Below are 22355 nucleotides of genomic sequence, written 5' to 3'. Positions count from 1 at the left end.
TATGAAACACTAAGAAGAATTAAGATTTAGCAAGATATTGTGCATTGGGAAAGTTACTTCTCTTGCCTGCAATTTCCTTAATAAAATCTGGTAGAAGGATATTTTCTTCTTCTTAGGATCCCTCTCCAACTGAAATTTCACTAATTCTTGTCTAGATTTAATAACTAGATTTATGCAAAAACACATCTCTTGTACTAGCACGCAGAAACTGAACACTGTTTGAGCTGGTCCCAGCCCCTGATCTTTGTATAATGGGGATTTTGTTCATATGCTCAGTTTCAATTAAGAAATCAGCAGGCAGAGAAAAATCTGTAAAAAAATTCTCCATAAATTCTGTCAAGCAAGTTTGATCTCAATGCCAATCACACCCAGGTTTTTTCTACCTAGCTGAGACTCCAGGAGACTAACGCGATTATTGAAAATGCAATGACTAGCCTGCATCATCATCTTCTGGGCTTTCATCTGATCCTCTAGATTAGAGATTTTCTCTTGGATCTGTTTAAGAGTGTTATTAGTCTCTATAATTACTGTTTGAAGAAAAGAGAGACTCTTGGATTTGCTTCAAAATCTTTAATTGGCAAAGAATCTGTTTTGATAAGTTGGTTGGGACATCTCCCTTTTTTTGATACTAAGGGGAGTGATGGAGCTGATGATGGAGCTGTAGTATGAGATTTCTTGGCTCTTGTTGACACATTTAGAGCAATATAATCAACTGCAGCAAGATAGTACAGTGTAAACATCCTTAATTTACTGGATTGATGAAATATTGTCCAAACAGTGCAGGATTTCATATTGTTCAAGGAGGAAATAATCAGGAGAGAAGAGAAAGCCATCAGTTCCTACTACAATCTCCAGATTGATTTTGAACATCATCACAAAATATCCATTAGCAAATTGACAATAGTCCTTCCTCCCTTTCATCATGATAGCTTTGCTACAATTCAGTACTAAGTCTATGGTCTACCATTAATCTCAGTGTTATTGACATCAGTATTCCGACATGATTTAAATATTTTACCAGAATCTGTCCTGATATTGTATTTGAATTGAGAAATATACTTCTAAATAAACTAATAAATAAATAGGTGGTTATTTAACATAGGGTTGCCTTCTAATACAATCCAAAAACTACAATTGGTGTAAAATGCAACAGTTCACAGATGCAAACTACTACCGTCCTATAACAAAAGAACATAGGATTAAAATCAACAATAACAATAAACAATAGCAACACAATTGATCTATAAAGCCTACATGATGGGGCTGTAAAGACACCAAGACTATCTCTCTCTTTTTTTTTAAACTTTATTAAATTTTAAAATAGAAACAGTAAAAACTAACAAAAACTAATATTAAAGGAAGAAAATAAGAAAAAGAAAGGAAAATTAGAAAAAAGAATGAAAATTAGAAAAAAGAAAAGGTCAAAAGTGTGAAAAAAACAAAGAAAAAGAAAGATAAAAGAAAGAAAAAGAATTAACCTCCAACCCACCTCACAACAGATATAAGTAACAGTATACATCAATCTCTTGCTCTAAGTTTACAACATAACTTTCATTATTATTATAAACCCATATTATTTATAATAAAATCCATACAACATAATTTCATTTTTTCCTGTTTCCCACAGAAAGTCCAAAAAAAGTTTCCAATTAACATTAAAACTACACAATATCTTTTCTCAAATCAAAGCCATCAATTTCACCATCTCAGCCAACTCCACTAGCCTCACCATCCATTCTTCCATTGCAGGTAATGTCATATCCTTCCACCTTTGTACATATAAAAACTGCAGTTATCATACGTAAAAACAAAAATTCCATAAATTTAGTAATATATTTTAACCTTATTCAAAAATAAATCCATTTCATAATCCAATTTATCATTTTCTCTAAAAAAAAAAAAAAAAAGCAATGAAATCACTCCCCCTTTATACACAAATCCTTAAAACCTCATCATTCAATCCTGGTCAGAAAAAGATCCCGTTAACAACTACCAAAAACCTCAACATATATATTAACCATAACCAAATAAGTTCACTTTGTAAACCTTCTGTTTACTTTTAAAGAGCTTAATCTTTAATCCTTTCAAATAGTATCCCACAAGTTGATTCCCCATTGTTCTCTCCTTGTCTTTTCCCAGAAAAGCCCCGGTAATTTCTCTTTGTCTCTTCCCAGGAACAGCCTCATTGATTCAACACATTCCTTCTGCAAATCCAAGATAAAAAGTCTTTCCAAACCACTCTTCTTTTCCATTATTTGTATGTCCTCTTTGATCATGGTGACATCAGTTGATTTCATTTGTAAATCTATTCTGGCATCCTTTTTCATATCACTCCTATCCTTTGGCATTTTTAAAGCCATTTTTGAATCTACAATATCATACCACCTTCATAATCCAGCATTTTCTACCAGTCAGAGTAGATTTTGAAGAAGAAATAGGATAGAAAGAGTATTGATGCTTTTGAACTTTGTGTTGGAGAAGATTCCTGGGAATGCCATGGATAGCTAAGGAAACAAGAGGATCGCAGCACAGAGTTCTCACTAAAGGTACAAATAACCAGACTCAAGTAAACATATTTTGGACATATTATGCAAAGACTTAGCTCTTTTGAGAAGTCTCTAATGCTGGGAAAGGTAAAAAGAAAGAGGATTAGAGGACTACCACCAGCAGCAGCAGCAGCAGGAGCAGCAGCAAGGTGGATGGACCGAAATATGTCAGTGAACAGCGAGCTTGGGGACAGATCATCTTGGGAAAGAACTATGTGGTTGGTAACAGTCAACCCTGACTTGCTGGCATGTAATAAATCTTTTTTTTTCATTTTATAGGGAGAACAAAAAGATCCAGTTATCTTAAAATATGTTTTCTCCAGGCTGCTGAGTGAAATAACATGTTCTACATATACTCTACAACTACATGTTACAAATTTTTAAATAATTTGACCAAGGCTGTCCAGGAAGGGAAAGGCAATGGGGCAATCTGCTTGGATCACTCTTAAAGTGAGAAGACCCCTCTTCAGCTCTTGCACAGACAACTGGTCCCTACTGTAGCCTTTACATGAGAGACCACCATATGGGCCCATGAAGAAAACATTGGCCAAGATGCAAAACATACCTTCTCTAAAGAAAGTCCTGTTGATGTTGTTACTTTTAAGTAAGCATGATTGCAATTTCTGTCTTGTTTTAATGTTTACAATTCATTTAATGTGGGAAAGATTATTTTCTGTATGGAATCAGGGGGTTCAGCAATGGTTAGGGGTGGAAAAAAGATACTGTATTTAGGCTAATAGTGCCATCTACAGCATCTGGGAAACTGGATATCCCCAAAGAGACAAATAATCTGCATTTGATCTTCTATCCCCTTTCCCATTTAACTCTTTCTTTTAAAAAGCTGAACTAGTTTGAACCAGTTACCTGTTTCATAACATATATTTGGAATTATTCAGAAAGTAAAAACCTAATAAATACTTGAATGATTGCCCATGTGATTTACATCTGAAGTGTAGGGTTTTTGCTATTGCATCATAATACGTCTATGATGGGAAGCCAGCTTTTACTTGTCTCCGGGGATAATCCTGGAAAAACTTTGGTTTCATTGGAACCTAGTGGATCAGATGATCAATAATAATTTTCAAGGGACAACCTTTTCTAGATCTGAAAGTCAAGACCAATCAGATAAAATGAAGTTAGCTAAATCATATTAACATCACTGATTTTATCTGAAAGCCTGCATATAATTTGGTGTCTTTGGCTTACCATCTTTCCTCACATGTAAACTTATTTACATACATAAACAGCTAGGTTACCTTGTTTTAAATGTTTTTTTTTTCTGGAGTTGTTCCCTAAAATTCCCATTTAAAACAACATTTTTATACAAATACATCACACTGTTTGGTAAAACTCTGTCTCACCTGGAGTTGAAGAAAATAGAAGTATAGGTCCTTTCTTTTTTATTATTTCTAATGCTGGATACCTTCAAAACAAGAAAAAAAAATTCATTTCTCTCCCCTGGGGGGAAAAAACCTTAGGATCAACCACTGATGCTATTCTATCATTTCTGTTGGAAGCAATACTATACTTTGCTTTCCCAAGGAGCAAATAACTCCCTTCAGGATCTATTGTGGTTGCTTCTCTTGGGTTGGGGATGAAGGCTTGCTCTACTGCTTTTATTTTCATACCACCTAGGATGGATGGATAAATAAATGTGAATAATGGCTTCAGAAACTACCTGAAGTTTGGATCCACCCATTTTAATTGTCACTAAATCAGCAAAAGCAGAAAAACACCCGTAAATACAAAGGGTTCTTCCTCTACACATTTTCATGCCATCTGTTCTCTTTCATTCATTACTGAATAGTTCATCCTAATCATTGGACCTGTTTTACATTACTCTTGGTTTAAAAGCTACTAAAAATAATGCCATGATTAAGGAACATTAATAGTCTGCCTTAAACCAATAAGCATCACAGCAAACAGCGGGGGATTCTCTAATTATGGGTAGGATGACGGCTGTGCCCTGTTGCAGTATCCTCTCATCTTATGTAGAAAAGGAGAAAAGATTCCAGTCTCCAAGCCAGCTGTTAATGAGATGACATTTCCACACCGTATCAGCTACACTGCAAAAACACCCAGGTTAATTGTGGCATACTCACAGCAGCAGAAAAAGAATGAGTTACGGGGCTGCTAGATACTGAAATAATGACAATAACCTTCTATGTTACTCAGCACCTGAGGCTTAGCTGAGTTTCTTTGGAAGAAAATTGCAGAAATAATTAGGGTTAAGAAAAGGTGCACAAACTAACCTACTACACTCCCTAAATAGTCAGTTTCTAACTCTTTTTGCATCCTTTAAGTTCAATGCAAATTCTCAGTAACTGTTACTGAACTCTATCTTCATACTGGGGATGGTTGAGATAAACCAAGGTTGAATTAATTAGTCTTTGTGTGGCTCTTTAGATCCATTTGTAAAGAACAGCATTTGTTTTGCTGGGGACTGGGTCATTCATTCAAATTATTTGTGAAAAGTATGCTTTGTTTCTTATTTTATGTATGTATTTATATATAATTTCTTATTTTAGCTTTCCAAACACTTATGAAACATAAAATCAAAACAGGAAGAACATTGATTAAAACAGTAAAGACAATCCATAAAAAAGACACATATTCAGGATAATTAACAGCTGGAAAAAGCCAATGTAAAAAGTTAATTTTAAAAAATCTAAAAGAATTTAAAGTAGTCTTTCTGCCTGATATTTCAGAGGCAGTCATTCCATAGGGCAGATGACCTTGCAAAGAATCTCTACCTCTGCATTGTCATCAAACAGAAACTAGAAGTTACGGCAGTTCTGGAAAAGAGGACCTCATCAAAAGAGTATCAGTGTCTGAGAGGCTGAACCATGGAGAAGACTATTCTTGATCAAAAGGTACCAAGCACCAAGTAGATTTACACTGCACAGAACTCAAACCAATTAAAGAAATTTTGCTTTCAATGTTTAAAGACAAGAATTTGTGCAGTTCTTATGGAGGGAGAAAGGCGAACTTGTCCTGAGTAGCTACTGCCCTGATTTCCACTGCACAATCATCTCTCAGGGGGCTACAGCCTCCCAGGCTTCTGACACTTCAATGAAATCCCAAGGAAAGAGACCTTGAGAAAATTCCTCCTGTTGTCCTGTTTTACCTGGAGAATAAAAGAAACTTCAGAATTATGGGGTGGATGTGCATCAGAAAACACCAGCAGCAGCAAGGGCACTTTGCCACCTTCAATAAGAAACGTAAAATACCACCAAAAGAAAATGGGAAGAAATATCATGAGAATATAAAAAAGTCTTTTTCAAGGGGAAGAATCTTTTAGGAAATCAAAAGACATAGGTCAGCCCAGCAATCTTTCAGATCCTCCCTAAACTCATTATTTCCCTAAAGATGCTATTACCACTGATTTTAGAGTCCCTTGAAGGTGCCAATTGCCTTGGCGAACTCATGGAAGGAGGACTCCTCCAACATATGAATCTCAAAGGGTCAGCTGGATTGATACCTTAAATTTAAAGTAGCAAAACTAAACCACTGAAATAGAATTGTGAGAATGAGTTTGAATTTCCCCTCGCATTCCCATTTACTGGGCTACAATCTTCAGTGGACAAAAAAAAGAGGAGGGGGGAACTTTACACTAAGAAAGGATGCCAGGAGAAGAAAAGAGAGGGGCTTAAATGAACTCATCATCAACTGTTAGGGCCATACAGAAAGACTTTTCCCTAGTCCTGCAGCTCTAATCAAAATCATCCCAGACCTGCAGCATTATATCTATTTTGCTCCCCCCACCCCCCAATGTAAGCACAAGGAGCTGGAAGAAGAACTTGACTTCTTATTGAGGCAGCTGTTTTCCATGTTGTTTTATATTCTGAGTATTTTTTTTTTCCTTCGAAGTTCAGGGGGTTGGATTTGGCATGAGAGTAGATTTGGCTTGTCTGCAAAGAAAATCAGAAACCTGAATGGAAGACTGAATATAAGCTTGAACTACAACCCCCATGCTGCCAATTTAACCCAAGTACTTTGGGAAAGAACCAACTTTAAAGAATGATTGTGATGATTAAACATACTCTGAAAGAAGACTGAGGTGCCAGCTGGCAGGATTTATAATCGAACCAAGATGACTTTTTATTTTATAATTGTTTTCTGCTTTGGCTATTCAACCACTTTCCTCCCTTAAGCATATTCTTAATGCTAGGTGGTTTGATGAAAACAACATGAATTCAAGACTGCAAAATACTGTATATACTTTTCAAAAACAGTATAAGGGTAGACAAGGGAGGAAAAGATAATTGAAATATGACCCAGTTCTTATTTAAGAAGTAAAGATGAAGGAGCATTACTAGTTCTTCCCCCTTTCATCCCAACTCTCCCATAGAGCCTCAAGAGAAGGCTTGACAGAGAAGTATGCAACCCCAGCAACTTCATGACAGTCCCAAAGGCAAATCTAAGGTGCTTCTTATGCCACTGGATTGTCCCAAAAACTTTGCCATGGACTACATTGCACCTGTTCCTAAAAAGTGTAAAATGATACCCCAAGCTGTGGAATGAATATACTCTTCAGATGTGGATTCTGACCTTTTGGGACTTGCAGGCACATCTGGAATTTTTGAGGACATGTTATGATGATTCTCACAAACTGACTGGCATGGTGGCCCTAGCCAATCACAAAACACCCATTTCCAAAAGGTGATGGATATCAATTCCAACCCCTCTACCTTACAAGAATACTCTCAGCTGACATTTCCCTTAAGGGTGGGCAGATAGGTACATTTACAAACCTATCATTTTAGTACCTAAGAAAGCCTCTAAGTCAGTGTTTCTCAACCTTAGGAACTTGAAGATGTGTGGACTTCAACTCCCAGAATTCCCCAGCCAGCAAGTCTGGCTGGGGAATTCTGGGAGTTGAAGTCCACACAACTTCAAGTTCCCAAGGTTGAGAAACACTGCTCTAAGGTCTATGTGGTGCCCTTGTATTGTTGGGAAGGCAGATTATGCCAAAAGCTGATGCTTTGTTTTGTACTATGTCAGTTTCTCAGTTGTTCATTTTTATAAATTAAAATAATCTTCATGAAATTCAACTGAGACAGGGGGCAGTCACCAAACACATTGATGCCTTCAAGTGCTCTGTTGAGAATCCAGAAACACTGCTAAAATGTAGAACTGTGCAGCCCTTTGCATTCAAAGGCAAAAAGGTACTTAGAGCACACTGGGGTGTGAATGTAGCATCTGTCAGCAACTCCTTAAACCAAACATGTCTTTTCCCAGGATTGCAGAGTACTGCAGAGGACAGCCCAGGAAAAGGCACGGTTGCGGACAGGAGCTATGTTCAAAATGGTGAATTCCAATGCACCTCAAAACTGTTGTACAGCCCTGCTTAAATACTGTATAAGAAATGTGTGTGTTGAGAGGGAGGAGAGATGGCTGTAAATGACTCTGCTTCATATGGACAGACATAAGGGATCTCACAGGAATTTTATAAACAAGCCATCAAAGTGGTATTAGGGCAGATCCCTGTAGTTTTGACCCTTGTTTTGCAGAGTCTGGCCTGATTGCAGGATCAGAACATCTTAGATGAGAAGCACATCTAAGTTCTTCCTCCCCAGCAATTTTCCGATTGTCTCCTTTTAGCTCCAGTCCTCCCTGTCTTTCTTCTAATGCAAGATGTAAATCAGAAAGGAGAAGTGAGTGATTGCACTAGCCCCCACCTAGGCAATTGAAGTGCCATAAATCAAGCCAATCTAAATAAATAAAAAAGTGGATGAATGATGCTCAGCACTCCAGCTGGAGCTTTTGCCTGATTGCTATCAACTTCTATAATTCAAATCAGATGCCTGCCACTTTTCTCAGCTTTTACTGTAATGGTTATCTAAGCTGCCCAAGTCCCACAGAAGAGAAAATTCAAGAGAACTTTCATTACTACCACAACGGGGACCAACAGTTACTTTTGGTCTTCAAACATTTCCATTCATACTGAGATTGTGCAGAAACAGAAAATGAGTTTTTGTTTTCTGAGTCTCTCAGAGGGTACATTCCCTCTTGAGATGATGTTTCCTCCTGGAAATTCTTGTATTTAATAACTAACTTGAAGGCGAAGATCGCAAAAACTTACCCTGTAGTCCAAGCAAATCTCAGGGCATAGCCTCAAGATACAGTATCTCTTACCTACTTATCTATGGTGGTTTAAGACCAAACATAGGCAAAACCATGAAGATCCATCCCATGATTTCTTTTAAAATAGTTTTCTTTTGCCACTTGTTGAATTTTGGAAAAAATGAAGGGGTTGAAGATTGTGCTCTTGAAGTCTTTGTTCTTGCCAAAGCTGAAACTTCCCTGAGATTCTTTAGGAGTTTTATTTTCCTCTTAGCCAAGACTGCATTGAGGTATCCCCAAAGAGTCTTGTCCCACTAGGGAGTTATTGCTAAGTATGCCTTTGACCCTGAGTAGACATCCCACAGAGTTAGCTGCCAAAGAGCTACCTTTAAATTGGAGTGCATTCAGTGCTAAACCAGCTCTAAAAAAAATCCTTTGCTGGTTGTATTTGGGGACCTGAGGCAGAAAGTCCCACAAGTGTCTTTTATCATATCTAGTGATAAAAATAACTAACCCAGTGCCTCAGATCTCTGTCTCATTCTGCATAACAGTAGTAGTACTATAGCATTCCGCATAGTAGTAGGGTCAGCTTAATAGCTTTCTCGCTTTCAAATGGACTTGGGCGTAATTTTAGGTAATTCATACCCAAGTAGTTCAAAGCACATAAAATGCATGTATTTTTAACAAGCAACCTTGTAACATGTAGCTCAATATTATCACCCTGCTTTTTATGGAACCTGGGATACACTTTAACTTTACAGCATTGTTCTGGCTACTTGTACAATTCTCTTATTTAGCCATTATTCTATTGTTTCTATTTGGTCGTGATAGTTTTCCAATGGGATCCATGCTTTTAAATGGTTGAAAGTCTTTTTTAAATTGTATGCGCTGTAGAAAGAATAGTTTTTGAGACATCTATCTGGCATATCGATGCAATAAATAAAGCAGGTTTCGTCAATGCCCTTCAGATAGTTTGGAGTACCATCACCTATGTGATTGTGCTGACCAGGGACAATGGAAGTGAATGTCCAAGACACTTAAAGAATGCTAGATGGGAAAGAGTTGGGGAGCTCATGCAGCTGCTCTGTAGGCTGTCCCTGGTGTCTCATGCATAGACAACAGGGACTGTGTGTAAGGCAAACTATGCACACACATGGAGCAGCCTTCAACATGGATACCGAAGGATGCCACTTTACCTCTTCAAGAAGCAGTGGTTCCCTCAAAATAGCGTGCTTTGCAAATCACCTTGCTCTGATGCTTTTCACAACCTGAATGCTTATTGAGTATTAGGACACTGTCCAAAAGCTTAATGTTTTCCAAGTAATAGATTTGGAAGAACCACTGAGGCCATCAAGCTTAACTTTCTGCCCAGTGTAGGAATTTAAATTAAAGCATCACTGACAGTGGCTTGATGTTTCCCTTGGTAATTGGTTCCCCTAACAATTCCTACCATTAGAAAGCTTTTTCTAACATTCACCTGGAATCTGTTTCCCTGTAAGTTCATTATTCTATATTCTGCACTCTGAAAGACAGAATAGGTTGGGTATTTGGAAAGGGCTATCTTTTTGTTGTTCACTTGCTTTTTTCTCAAAGCTGAGCACCCCCAATTTCCCTTATCTTTCTTTATAAGACTTAGTTTCCAATCCCCTCATCAACCTTGCTGCTTGTCTTTGAATCTTTCCTAAAGGGCAATGCCCCGAACTAGACACAGTACTTGAAATGAGATCTGACCAGTACAGAATATTCATAGGAATGTAACATTCTGGGATTTAAAAACGGTAGTTCTCTTTATGTAGCCTAATATGCCATTCAACAGTTTGGGATATGGTATTGCCAGTATGTTGAGGATAACTAATTGTACATCACTACCCCAGGCTTAAGGGAAATGTTGTTAATGTCCTTTCCTGGTAAAGGTCTGGATGGAGAGAACAGGCTGAAGTTGGAGTTGCTGCTTTTACATTAGGGTTCTCTGTTGCCACCAGGGTTGTTTCTGGACAGGTAGGCACCTGCTATGAAGGAGCAGGTCTGTAATTTGGGGGTCCTTTGGACTCATGACTCCTGCTTGAATAGCAGGTAGAAGCCGTAGCCAGAGCCTTCTTCATCTAGTACACCAGTTGCATTGCCACCAGGCTGGACTAATGAACTTTACATGGGGCCCCTCTTAAAGTCTACTCAGAAACTGCAACTGATCCAGAATGCAGCAACCCATTTGGCTATTGTGTCTTGCCATTGGGGGCACATAGCATCAATTCTGTGGGCCCTGCCCCTGTCCATTAGTTTCCAGGTACAAATTAAGGTGCTGGTTTTGATCTATAAAGCCATCTATGGTTTGGCACCCTACTTTTAGCTTTGTTCTGAATTTATTAAAATTGGTGTAATTGAAATCCAAGGTGTCCTTAATTGCACTCTTAATGTCAGATTTTCCAATTTTACATTGTTATTTTCACCTACAGTTCCCACTACTTCTCTGGGTCAACTAATTCTTCAGTATCTGATCAAGTCAAAGATCCATTGTGCCTTCCTCCACCCTCTGAAGGGGAAAGTGGTTAACAAGACAGGGCAGGAATTTCCTGGAAAAACCACATTTGGAAAAGTTAGTTTCCCAGCAGATGACAGGATAATTAACGGGGTTATAGCGTCTGCCACAAGTATAACACTGGTTTGGAGGAAAATTGTCTGTGCTGTAGAAGTGTTTTCTTGCATTAAAAAAAGTTGGCCTTTGTCCTGCTGAATGGCCACTATTTCACACATTTCTCCCCTTGACTCACTTGATTCTAGTAAAAAAACAAACAAAAACAAAGTAGATTTTGCAAGTCTGAAATTTGCCAATCTCTGGGCTTCCAGATGTGGCTTTGGCTGTCTCTCAATACCAATTGCTGGCCAGTATTAGCAAGAGAGGAATATTGCTTATGTTCATGTTATGTTATGCATCTAGTGGTTCATTGTAAGGAAGAGGAGGTTAAACCAAATGGATTTGTAGTGTGATCCAGCAATATTCCTATGATTGTCTGGCATGTTGTTAATAAAAAAAAAAAATCAGTTTGTTAGAGGGTGTAGAAAATTGTTTCTTTCCATTTGCCTGGCTCTATCTTGCTTATCTCACTTGTTTAAACATCTTCTCTTGTCTCATCCCCTTCTTTTCCACACCTCAGTCAGTCAGAGAGTGCTTAAGGCAGATACCCTGAACCTGTGTAACTCCAGCCAGTCTATCCAGCAACGAGAATGCTGAGTGCTGTAGCTCAGCAATTTTTAGAGGGCCACAGGATCTTATCTATGCCCTAAAGTTTGGATTGGGGGAGCTATAAGGCAGATTTCCATGCTTTTTCAGGTCATATTGTCTTTTTAATGTCATATTATTGGCTGATGCTAGGCTGGATGCTTTCAAGGAGCAATGCGGATTGGAAACTGAATGAGGGAGAAAATGCAATGGTGTGCTCCAAGTTTCCTTATCCTTTCTGTTCTTCCTACCTGGAGGACATGGCAGAACTGGAGAAAGATAACTATGAAGGTTCATAAAAGCAATAATTTTTCATGTAAGAACATGACATTTCAGTCAAAGTGAGGTATGAAACCTCTATCACATAACTGCAATTAAGATTATTCCTATTTATAGTGCTGAAAAGAGTCTCACACCCTGTTGACAAACTTTCCCCAGCCCTCCAGAAACTTGTTTTTGTTGGTTGAGTTCTTGTTTTCTTTTATAGCCCGAACAACAGGGAAGGGGGTTCACTTGAGTTTTTGTCTCTTCCTCTGTCTCAGGGGATAATAAAACAATATATTATCAAAGAGCCTACAGTGATACCTCTAGTTACGAACACCCCTCCTTACGAATTTTTCGAGATACGACCAGCTCCGGCCCCAAAAATTTACCTCGTGTTGCGAACCACCTCGAGTTATGAACCGGATCCACGGCCATTTTCCCTCCTGTGACACGTGGTCCGCGGCCATTTTCCTGCCCGTTCCACGTGGTCCACGGCCGTTTTTCTGCCCTGCCGCGTGGTCCACGGCCGTTTTTCCGCCCTGCCGCGTGGTCCGCAGCCGTTTTTCCGCCCCAATGCGTGGTCTGTGGAACGGATTAACGGTAATTACATTGAACCTTATGGGAAAATTTGCCTCGTGTTGCGACCAATTTGAGTTGCAACCAGAGTCACGGAATGGATTAAATTCGTAAGTTGAGGTTCCACTGTAGTAACTTATAAGAACTATAGCACATTACAGAGCACATACAATAACTCACCTTTAGTAATGACCCCTAAAGGAGATGGTCTGCTGTTGAGCCCTGGTAAGGTTGAATTAGCCCTCTGCCCTCTTAGTTGCAATAGGGCATCATAGAAAAAGAAACCATTTTTAACTGAATATACTTTTTAGTACTTGAAGCATATTCATCTCATTTGCAGAGGTAGGAGATGTGATAGTTTTTTAAAAGGCCTTTGATTACTCTTTTTAATTAATTGATTTAACAGGTGTCAACTCTGCACTTTTGGATCTTTTGAGAGAACATTGTGGTGTATGAGGCAAATCTGCAGTTTAAGAACAAAGAAAGAAACCTGTGTTGGTAGGTTTTTGAGTTTGTTATTATTTCTAAAGACTTGCAGGATCAGTCTGCAACTAAATAGAATATATTTGTTCTAGGTAGGAACAATTGGTAGAGGTTTATGCATGGATTTCTTTTTGTGAGCTTCTCAAAGTGGCAGTCAAGTTGTCACTGTAAAACATGATAATAAAACGTACACCAGCACTCTGTGTTTAGTCAAATTAAAACATTCACAACGTGAGGTGTCTTGTAACTTTCTGTATAGTCATGTCACCAGTCTACCTTTCCCCCAAAGTTGTAATGTTTCAAACATTTCAGATCATTTGCTATCAAGAATGTTTCACATCAGTAATCAGTAATCCCACCCTCCTTTATTTTTGTACTCTAATGCCTGCAAATTGCGTTATTGTCACAACATCCATGTCAGGCACCCATCACACCTGACATCTCTTAGAATGTTACTGTTACTTAGAAACTCCCCATTGGATTGATAAGTGCAGCTCAGTGGTTATTTTTAAATCCCATCCTCGTTGCATAGAGAGGGCATCTTAAATCCAGTCATGATTCCTGCCAGCAAATCCCATATTAATAAGTGACATTTCAATGGGATGAATGGAAAACAGCAGCAAATGGTGCTATAACTGCTACTGCTATGTAACCTGACTTTTCCCAGGAAGCTGCATTAATTTCCAATATTTTTGAAGTTATATACTGTAGGGAACATAGGGTTTGGCAACCTGATATCTCCAGTTGTTTTTAGCTACAAGTCCTACCAGCCTCAGCCAGCACAGCTAACATGGGAAATTGAAGCTGTAGTCTAAAAACTGCTAGAAGGTTCCAGATTGCCTGTACTTGTTGTAAACTGACCCCATGACAATTTTAATGAGTACATATAGTCATCTTACTTGCCTTTAGTTAGTTCAAAAGCATTGGCGAGATAAGAAACACCCCCCCCCCATTATGAGGATGCAAACATGTATTTATAAAGTTCATTTAAAATATGGATGCTATGTATAGGAACTAATAGCAAAGTTAGGAGAAGTAAAAAAATAAATGGAACTGAAACAGCTTCAGTATTTTATTACTGAAAACTAATGAAAAACCAATGTCAAAATAGAAAGGAAAGGCGAGAGATTAAGTTGAGAGAAAAGAAGAAGGGATAACGGCACCCTCCAGATAAGTGGACTACAATTCCCAGAATTCCCCAGCCAGTGTGACCATTGTTGAAAATTCTGAGAGTTGAAGTCCATGCATCTGGAGGGTGGCCAGATGGGAGGAATCTGTGACCCTTCCGATATTGTTCAGTCACTATTCCTAGCCAATTGTATTGGGAGATGTGATTGAAAACACTCACCTGGCCTTTTGTTCACCATCCCTATTCAAAAAAGCTGTTAAGGACCCAGTTCTGGCTCATAGTGTATCTAAATATGACTTACATTAGCAATATTACTTCATACAAATATATAATTAAAATTAAGAAATGGGTCTCCAAATGCTCAGGACTGAAGATGTGAAAGACCAAGTTAGTACAACCTGTTGAAGAAAACTGTATTTTGTTTCACTGGTCATAATGTTGGATTCCTAACCCCTCTGGAGACTATGAGTGGGTGTACATGGCACTGTATAGTAATGAGCATCTTACTTGAGGACCACATTTAACTCTGGTAGAAGACAAGGGCCATAACTGAGTAAAGCAAAGAAAGTAGACAGGACAATGTTTCTTCTTTAGACAGATTTTCATTTTCTTTTTTGTGGGGAAGAAATTTTGGGGTTTTCTTTGGTTTTATATAATATAACAAACCTACTTTAGAGCATACGCTTCATTTTTTGACAGCTGTAGGAGCTCTAGGGAGTCAGAAAGAGGTTGATGGACTGCTCTTTGCCCATTTTTTCACTAGGCCATAAATCATGGTTTATAGACCTTAGTGAATAACTTGACGTATTGCACAAGCCAACATGAAACAAACTACTTTATTGTTTAATATGATCTGTAAGTCTAAAGAATATATTTGGGAGTACTGCAGCCTTTCACCATAATCACATAGTTAAATAGTTTCCCCACATTAAAAGAGGACAATCCTGCATGTAAAAAAGTAATATATCTCAAGAATAGCTCTAGCTTTACCTTCTTCTAATGGAGTTTTTAGTTTTCTGAAGGTAAGCAATGTTTTAATCCAATAGAGTACATAGTCCCATATCCATAGGCTGAATCAATATAGTCCTTAGAAGCTTTATGATGTTGTTATTTTGAATGTGTACAGGTGCCCTCATATTATGATAAAAGCCAATTGCCTTGGGTCTCATAGACTTGCCTTTGTCTGAAAAACATCCAGATGATTTGATTTCTCAATCATGTATTCTAGTAATCTAGTTTATTCTTATTAAGTTATTCATCATATTTTCTGGCAGAACTCTCCTTGACTCTCGCTGTTGCCTGATTGGCTCACATTATATAATTGGTTTTGTTCATTTTGTTACATCCACACACAATTTCCAAGCAATGAGAAATTCCATGGGCAACAGGACTAGGTTTCATTTGCTTCCGATGACAGTGCACAGGGACTTATGTTGCTTTATGCATAAGCAGAGCATAGAGAAATAAATAACTATGCTTCCCCTCAATCCCATCTCTGTTTCTAATCACTCCTATCATAAAAATTAAGCTCTTACTCTCTTTCTTGTCAATCAGCTGCTTTTTGAATCAGTTGGTTCTCCTCTTTGGACTAAAAAAGAACTGCCCTCAGAAAACTCTGATGGGTCATTCATTCCAAACATGTAAGAAATATTCTCATTTCCATTTAATTAGCTCCCACAGGTGAAACATCAGTCAAGAACTGTGGACTAATAGCCATGAAACAGTTTAGCAAAAGAATAATGCAACAGCAGCCTCATACTATGTGCAAAATAGAACACATAAATCTGAACTATGCACCAAGAAGACAATGGATAACACAGATGGACAGGATCAGAGATGTTACTGGAATGTCCCTGTAAGAACTGCAGATTGTCACTGCAGACAGATCAAGATATGGAGAGCATTTGTCCATATAGTCAACAACAGCAGGCCTGACTTGATGGTACTTAAATCACTATACAATAAGAAAACTTGAATTCTATATTCCAAATAAATAGCTCTGTTTTTGAAGATATTCTGAAGTTCAAAGTATGAATGGTATTTTTTCAAAATAAAGAAGTAACAAATTTTATCTCTGGGTGGGTTCCAGATACTACTTAGAATTCTACATCTGTAGACAAAATAAAAATGACAGGTTTTTCCACATGTCTGAATGAAGTAATGGCAGATAATCACAAATGCTACATCACTAAGTTAATATATAAAATCATAAGATTAAAGACAGTAATCAAGATAACAGCCAAACAAGCATATTCCAAGAGATCAAGAGGTGGAGAATGGGTTTATATCTATTTTGGGTCATGCATAAAACAAAAACATTTTATTCTGAGCTCAGAATGAAACAGCTTCACTTAAAATGTTCCGTCATAATGTTTTGAACTGGTTGTATTCTGATGGAACAAAACTAAAAACAATTTGAGTGTTCGGCTCAAGGGAACCATAGAAATTTGAATGAAACCCCTTCTGATTTTTTTGTCTGAGTCATAAAATAAGGGAGCCTACTACCCACTAGTCAGCCTGCAGAAAACTTGGCTAACAGGATTTTTTTTAAGTTTATTTTTTAAAAATCCCATAGCAAGAACAAAAACAACAGTGAAAAATGCCTTATACAGCCTAGTCTGCCTACATAAATAGCTACAGAATGGAACTCCCACAAGCAATAACAGCTGGATTCAATGGATTCCACTGGATGGATGGATTCACTTCAACACAAAATAATGAACAAAATATGAACAAAATAATAACAAATATATTACTCTGATTCTCGGATTAATGATTCTTCTTATAATACATGCACAGTGCAAACTTTTGTTTCTGACAAAGAGCCTGAAAAATAAAGTACAACATACACCAAAGAAACAAGAACTACAACATTATACAACACTAACTTTCATATAGAAAAGCTTTAAAAATAGCAGTAAACTTTATTAGACAGGTGGCAATATTTTTATGTCCAAAATGGTTCTCAGTGAACATGTCCTTAACTGACTTATCTTCACTCCCATCCCAGTCTCCCCTCACCTACTGCCAATCTGCAATATGATTAGAGTTTCAAACAAAATGGGATGCAAGGCTGCATTTTGTCTGGAGCTGAAGAAAACTTAGAAATATGGGATATGTTGACCTCAAAACATCCAACTGGATGTTGCGAATTTGAAATATTTCAATTTTGGAATGCTTTGTACATTCTAGCTTGATATGCAACCTTGGACAATTCCATATCTTTCACTTATACCTACTAGCTAGAGTTAAAAAGAGCAATGTGAGGCAATACTATTCAACTATGCTCTGCTTTTTAAAAGAGAGGGGCAATTCACATTTTTGTCATAAATTGAAAAGCCACAATCCACTTGGAGATGAAGTGCAGTTATATGAGTGCATGGAATCAAAATCAGTGGACTAAGTCAGGCTATATAACAAAGGAAGTAGTAACTGAAAATGTTGTCTCTTAAAATTGGAAGGTCTGAACCTGAAGAACAAAATGAACTATCAAGGAACTTCCAAAACGTGCTGCTGTTGTTGCTGCTGCTGCTGAGTTTCAGAGTAGATCCACCCAGTGAAAGAACATAACCAGCTACCTGAGGGAAGTGGGTTGATGAAAAAATATTGCAACAAGGAGTAGGTACAGGTACAGCTCCAGGCTGTTCCAAGAAGCCATAATCTGCATTAGATTCTCCTGCCCATACATATAAACTTGCAAGCTTATATAAGTACTCTTGGCTTGACTAATAGTCATCAGTCATATTAGCTGGGACCTCTGGAAGTTGTAGTCCAACACATCTGGAGGGAAGACTGCCATACAGGTGGAACCACTCATGTGGCTACTTCCCTCATCAGCATATTTTGTAACTCACTAATTTGCTGATTGTTTTCAGAATCACCTTTTAAAGGAGGCAAACTACCTTCTTAATTCACCTGACATGCTTCTTTCTTTTTCATCTTAGTAGTTCTTGAAAAATCCTTTGTTTATTAAGCATCACCCACATACTTTGCTAGGAGAGTTGATTAGAGGAGGCTGTTCCACGGTTATCCTGAATCCCAGAAAGTTCAGAATCATTCACAGACAGGTTAAAAAAAAAAAAGGATGGTGATGGTTGTGGATAAAAAGTAATCATACTGAGTAGTATAGTGTTTCTCAACCTTGGCAACTTTAAGGTATGTGGACTTCAATGCCCAGAATTCCCCAGCCAGCCATGCTGGTTGGGGAATTCTGGGAATTGAAGTCTACATACCTTAAAGTTGCCAAGGTTGAGAAACACTGGAATAGTACAATCCTGCATGTACCAACTCAGAGAAATAAATGCCCTTGAGTTCAGCAGGCCTTATTCCCAAGCAAGGAGATGAAAAATTACGATCAAAATCAGTTGCTCTGTTGAAAAGTTTGGAAGGGGCAGCTGGCTGTTGGCTGTGCTGGCTGACAAATTTTGAGCTGTGGTCCACCCCCAGGGACAAAACTTCCCGCTACAGAACAACTGTGCATTTTCCTGTTCATAGTAGTTGAAAAATTACATGACTTATAGGAGCTATGCAGGTAACATCTAAGTTACACGACTGCTACATTCTTCTTCTTTGCCCTGGAGTTTTACAATCAGACAAAAATGTAATGAATTTGTTTATTAACAAGAAGTCACGTTTGGACTTCTGTGGCTGGCAGCCTTTGAAAATAATTCAGAAGAAAAGCTTCAGTCCTCTTAAAAAACAGAAGCGCCATATTTCTTGGCTCTTTGTTAAAGGAGCTGCTTCTTATGAAGCTGGGGAAAAAAAGCGCAGTTGCTTGAAGAGTTGCACCAATTTTACTAAGTGACTCCCTAAAGCCGTGGCATCTTTATTTAGACTCAAGTGAAGAAAGAAGGGCTGGTGACTTTAATAAGGGATAGTGAGGTGCTGTCAGAAATTCCAAAGCATTTTTAAGCATGCATTTCCCTACTAGCCATATTCAGAGAAACTCTGGGACATCCACGGGAAGGAATGAAGAACTGAATGAATACAATGAACAATACAAACCTGAAGAATTATTCAACTATTTTGAATGATTACCCTTTTCATTGGATATAGCTTGTTACAGTTCTGCTATGTGGGTTTCTCTGAATTATTATGTTGTATTATTTCTTCACACATCTGACTGAAACATTTCTTCCCCTCTCTCCTCCCTCAATATAGATTTTAATCCCACAAGTTTGCACCTTCCCTGTTTCTAAAATTCAGCCAATCTGACTCATTGTGGCCACTTAATACTTTCTTAAAGCTACTGGCTCTGCAGCACACAAATGTGTATTATGCAGGGAATTTCACAGTACTTAAGTGAAATCTGTCAGCATTACATGCTTCAGATACTTCCAAGTCACCAGCTTACTAGAAGGCCAAGAAGCAAGGGGCAGCAGAATGATGAGAATTTTCTGTTCTAAAGAGCGATGTTGAGCAGACGGTTTTATTAAATCTCAGGAGAGCTTCATTTCAAACAGGCAGGAAAGGAATGGCCTTAAAATCCAAACAGGATGCAGCAACACTTGCAATCCTTTAAATGAAAAGATGGCCCAAAAGACTTGGGATGCTTTTAGGATATAAAATCAAACATATTCAATTTTATTTCTGACCAAAAATATTTAATTTTAATTCACTTTCAGACCCAATACCAAGCTCTAGGTGCTATTAGAAATGGGGATGTAACAATAGTAACCTTCAATTGAATCTGCAGTATTTCCTTTATATTTGATCATATTTCTAAAACCAGTGTTTGAATGTTCTACAAAATTTCATATTTATACAGTATTACTTTTCAATTCACCTAATGGTAAGAAGGTTAAGATTGTCCTTTCCTGCTCTTCAGTTTGATGTGTTTTTAGGTGATGAAATGTTCAGGGTCCCTTTCTTTAACATCTTGGTAAACATGCCTCACAATATGGAAAACAACACCAGCCTGTATTTTTTCATATTTTTCTTTGGTATCTGCTTATAGGTAAGTACAGTACAACTTCTATTTTTGAAGAACAATCTTATGAGGTTGGTTGGGCCAAGGGATCTTTATTGGCTTCAAGTTACCCAGTGAGTTTCTGTGACTGAATGTGGACTAGAACCTGGTCTCCCTGATGCTAATCCAACACCTTAACCTCTGGACTACACTAGCTCTTACTAATTTGTGCAGAGGCAGTTGAGGCGGGGAAGAAAGCACTCTGTGCTGTCTCCAGTGTAGCATAGTAGAAGTTCAAATGGTCTTCAGATGGTTCTCACTTCATCTTGGATCTGATCTGTGTTGAGAGTTCCTTTACTTGTACTATAGAAAACATCCCAGCATTTCTCAATGTCCTAGTAAATTAAGGGGCTGCTATGATCCCATGAGAGGCAAGAGGGGCCTTGGAGAGATAATGTCAACCTTGTGACTTTGTAGTCAATAGTGCACTAGGACATTGACAGAACTACTGACAAATATTGGAGTAATTCCCCAAGAACGTTCAGGAAAACATTTGAATCTATCAGTACTTGATGTGGACTATTTTAATGGTCCTTCACCTCTACAGAGATTTCAATCTCTTATCACTTTAAAAGTGGCTAAGGAATGATCTGTCCATATCAACAGAGCCACACAGGAGTCCATCTTCAAAGCACCAACTCTTCAAATCACCAACTCCATGTTCAACTCACCACTACCCATATAAAAAACCAAATTCAGCATGTGCTCTGCTGCATGTCTGAAGAATTCTAGCTGGGACAGGCATGGACCATTCCTCCATAGACATCACAAGAATATAAAATCCTGAGCAACTCCTGAGTGAGCAACTTCACTGTGGACATGAAATCCTCCAAGACAAGGAGCCCAAGATAATCCAGCATCAAGCCTGAGATTACCTGGCTTGCTCAAGAAGCAGGCTGGTTAGGTAGAAGGGTAGATAGTATATTTTCAGTACCCACATACTGTCCTGACTTCCAGATACAGCATGTATTTAAAATTGGCAGACTTCCGAATGGTAAGTAAAATAGAATTCCTACAGCCAACAATCTACTCTACCTTCTGATCTCCAATCCTAGACTGCTGTGGCATGAAGGAGCCTGGTAAAGTATGGTGGTGGGGGATCAATTTCTTTTGTTCTTGTCAGGTCAGCATTTTCATCCAGGATTAAATCCTAGATAATAGATGTTTTGTCAGCAAGTGGCCTGACAGCGAAAAGCAGGACTTTAAGGTTAGGATTAGAGTCACCATCGTCTGGTACGAACATAAGCAGTACCCTGCTGGATCAGAGCCCTGACCCAGCTAGTCCAGCAGTCTGCTCTCACAGTGGCTATCCAACTGCACAAGGAAGCCCACTAGTCTCCCAGCAGATGGCCTTTAGGGGTAGTCCCACTGCCATCAAGGCTAATAGTCTCCTTGGCCTCCTTACTTAGATGCAACCTGACAGTTATTGGTCTATCCTCCTTTCCCTGTAACAGCCAGGCTTCACTCTCCCACCATATTTCCCCTGCCAATTACTTCTTCAATATACTCTGCTAAGGCTGTTTTCCTGAAACATCTTTTAATGCCAGGCCACAATCAGCTAGCAATACACATACTTCCCTCTCTGATCAATCCTGGTACTCACATATTTACAAAAAATAGAACTCATAAGGGGCTTTTCAGGAAAGCATTCCTTTAAAATATATATATAAAATCACCTTATAAGGGGGTGATTTGAATGCATTGTATCTTGAATTTCCACAAAGAAGCTGGGAAGGAGAGGGAGAAGTAAAGTTTTTATTGTTGGGTTTCAACTCCCAGAATTCCCATCCAACAACTGCTGATGGTCTTGGTGGCTAGGAATGCTGGGAGTTGCAGTTCCAACACATCTAGAGGATCCCAAATTGGTGAAGAATGCTCTAAACAGTGTAATTCTCTTTGTATAAGTATCATTAAGCAGAATCAACTCTGTTCAAAGTAAAACTGAATATCAAAGTTATTAGCAACAAATAAAATATTAACTTCATAAAAGAATGTTAGTGTATACCATCCTTGTGATATATAAGCACATTTTATACTTAACACAGAAATAACATCCTGCTTTAAAGCTGTATTGTCCAACTTACACTTTTCAAAGTTAAATTAATT

Source organism: Python bivittatus, unplaced genomic scaffold (genome assembly GCF_059951505.1).
Source record: "Python bivittatus isolate LINGU-HERP-01145 unplaced genomic scaffold, Pbiv_v1 ctg000080_np1212, whole genome shotgun sequence".
Lineage (NCBI taxonomy): Eukaryota > Metazoa > Chordata > Lepidosauria > Squamata > Pythonidae > Python > Python bivittatus.
Note: the sequence above shows the minus strand (reverse complement) of the source record.